This window comes from Belonocnema kinseyi, chromosome 5, assembly GCF_010883055.1.
Source record: "Belonocnema kinseyi isolate 2016_QV_RU_SX_M_011 chromosome 5, B_treatae_v1, whole genome shotgun sequence".
Classification (NCBI taxonomy): Eukaryota; Metazoa; Arthropoda; class Insecta; order Hymenoptera; family Cynipidae; genus Belonocnema; species Belonocnema kinseyi.
In genome coordinates, this window is record NC_046661.1 from 113,439,009 (window position 1) to 113,441,891 (window position 2,883).

Below are 2,883 nucleotides of genomic sequence, written 5' to 3' on the forward strand. Positions count from 1 at the left end.
TCTTGTTAAAAATTCGTTTTTTTGGTTTATCAATTATTCATGTCTTATTGTAGAAATCTAATCTTTGTTTTTTATTAAATTCAACTGTGATTGGTTTAAAATTTACATCTTTTTTGATATACAAAATTAATCATCTTGAATGCAAATTTATCTTTTTGAATAAAAGTTCACTTCTTTCGTTGAAAATTGAAAGGTTTTATTGAAAATTCGATTTGATTCGATTTAAAAATTAATCTTTTTATTGAAAATTCATACTTCCAGTTTAAAAATGTAACTGTTTTTAAGAAAATTAATCTTTCTGGCATGAAAATTCAACATTTTGGATGAAATTTGTTTCTTTATTGACAGAAAAATGTTTCTTATTCGAATTTCTTCGTGAATGCAAATTTATCCTTTTGAATAAAAGTTCATTTCATTCGTTTAAAAATTGAAATGCTTTATTGAAAATTCGATTTGATTCGATTTGAAAATGAACCTTTTTGTTGTAAATTCATATTTCCGGTTTGAAAATGTAAATGTTTTATAGAAAATTCATATTTTTTGCACGAAAACTTGACATTTCGGATGAAATTTGTTTCTTTATTGACCGAGAAATGTTTCTTATTTGAATTTTATTCTTGAATAAAAATTGATCTTTTTGATTAAAAATTTATTTGATTTGTTAAAAATTTAACTGTTCTATTGATAATTCGTTTTGATTCTATTTGAACATAACCTTTTTGTCGAAAATTCATACTTCCGGTTTGAAAATGTAACTGGTTTAAAGAAAATTCGTCTTTCTGACATGAAAATTCAATATTTTGGATGCAATTTTTTTCTTTTTTGACTAAAAAATCTTTCTTATTAAAAAATTAATTTCTTGTTGAAAATTCGTCTTTTTGGTTTATTAATTCATGTCTTGTAGAAATCTAATTTTTAAAAATTACATTCGATTGTTATTGGTTTAAAGTTAACATCTTTTTTAGTAAAAAATTAATCTTCTTGAATGAGAATTGATCATTTTGATTAAAAAATTATTTCATTCGTTGAAAATTCGTTTTGATTCAATTTTAAAATTAACTTTTTTGTTGGAAATTCATATTTTCGGCTAGAAAATGTAACTGCTATATAGAAAATTCATCTTTGTGGCATGAAAATTCAACATTTTGAATAAAATTTTTTTCTTATTGACTGAAAAATGTCTCTTATTTGAAAATTTAACTCTTGTTGAAAATGCGTCTTTTTGATTTGTCAATTCATGTCTTATCGTAGAAATATAAAATTTCATTTCTTATTTTATTGAAAGTTCTTTTGTTTATTTGAAAATTATATTTTAATTGTTTGTGTTAAATTGTTTCAATTACTTGATCCAATAATTTTTGGAGAAACGAGAAACCATCTACCTGGGCCCGGAGTTTGAATTTTCTGACCAAGCAATTCAAATATTTGATTAAAAATTCTTTTTTTTTTTTCTTGAAGATTCATCATTTTAGTCAAAAATGCATTTCCTCGGAAAAAAAATGATTTTTTTTTTTAAATGAAAGTTTAACTGTTTCATTGTTACTTGAAAATTGATTTTTTTTAGTTGACAAATTATTTAGTTTGTTATAACCTCGTCTTTTGGGTTGAAAATTTAACTTTTCTGTAGAAAATTAGTTGGTTTTTTTTCCTACAAAATTCAAAAATTTTGTTGGAAATTATATTTCATGCTAAAAAATCATTTTTTCGGGTTAAAAAATCAACTGTTGTGTAGAAAATTTGTCTTCTTGGCTTCAAAATTCAAGATTTTTGTTGAAATTTCTTTTCTTTGTTAAATGATAAATCTTTCTTGGTTGAAAATTAAAGTCTTCATGAAAATACAATACTTTTGTTAAAATTCCTCTTTTTGGTTCGGAAACTACTTTGTTTCTTGAAAATTAATTGTTTTTAATGCAAATTTAATTATTCAATTTTTAGATCAGAATTTATCTTTTTGAGTTGGAAACTCAAATATTTTGTTGGAAATGTTATTTTGTTGAAAAATCATCTATTTTGTAAAAAATTAAACTTGGTTGAAAATTCGTCTTTTCAGTTAAAAATGTAACTATTGTGCAAAAATTCCTGTTATTGGTTTAAAGTTAATTTGTTTTACTTTAAAATTAACCTTTTTTTTAAATTTGAAACTTCATAGATTTCGTTAAAAATTCGCGTTAGTAGAAAATTAATCTTTTCCAATGAAAAATCAACTAATTGTGGATGGCCCACCTGCAAAAGTATGTGTGCCTGTTGCCAGTAAAAAATAATTTATAACTGTCTCAAGGAAAATAAAGATTGGCCAGGAAATAGTCAGGGAAAGGCAGGAAATTTCGAAATTGCGTTTTTGTAGCAACCCTGAAATTTCACAAAGATTTCAAAGGATTCCGCAACGATTTTAAAGATGTCAAAAAGTTCATGAGGGCTTATACGCCAGATTTCAAGACTTTAAGGGCATGTGACACAGCTAAATACCTATATTACCGACCACAGTTTTTCAGTTCACTGAATGTTTTTTTGAACCTAAGAACTTTTTTTGTAAGTAAAATATCGAGCTGAAACTTCAAGAAATGTATAAGAGTGCAATAAAGTACGTTTAGGTACTGCATTTTGGTAGAAACTTCACTGAAAATTATTTCATCTTTTTTCTGAACCTCAACATTTTTTGAACTTTCGAACTTTTTTTATACATAAAATATCGGTCTCAGACTTTGAGAAATGCAAGAGCCGAAAGAAAACTACGTTTAAGTACAAAGCTTAATAATAAAAGATGTAAAAAAAAATATTTTGAAATACGAAACCTGGCGGCCACTAGGCGAGGCTCCAGAGATTTCGTATTTTCGTGTACAACGTTACCGGCTGATGCCGTTGGAATTGATTGTTAAAATATAT

At 25.4% G+C, this 2,883-nt stretch overlaps 1 protein-coding gene across 4 annotated transcripts in view; it reads left to right on the plus strand.

The window, feature by feature from the left end:
• Window positions 1-2,883, plus strand: part of LOC117173988 (serine/threonine-protein kinase Tao) — a 54,457-nt gene that overhangs the window by 29,456 nt on the left and 22,118 nt on the right. The gene's annotated exons all lie outside the window — the stretch shown is intronic.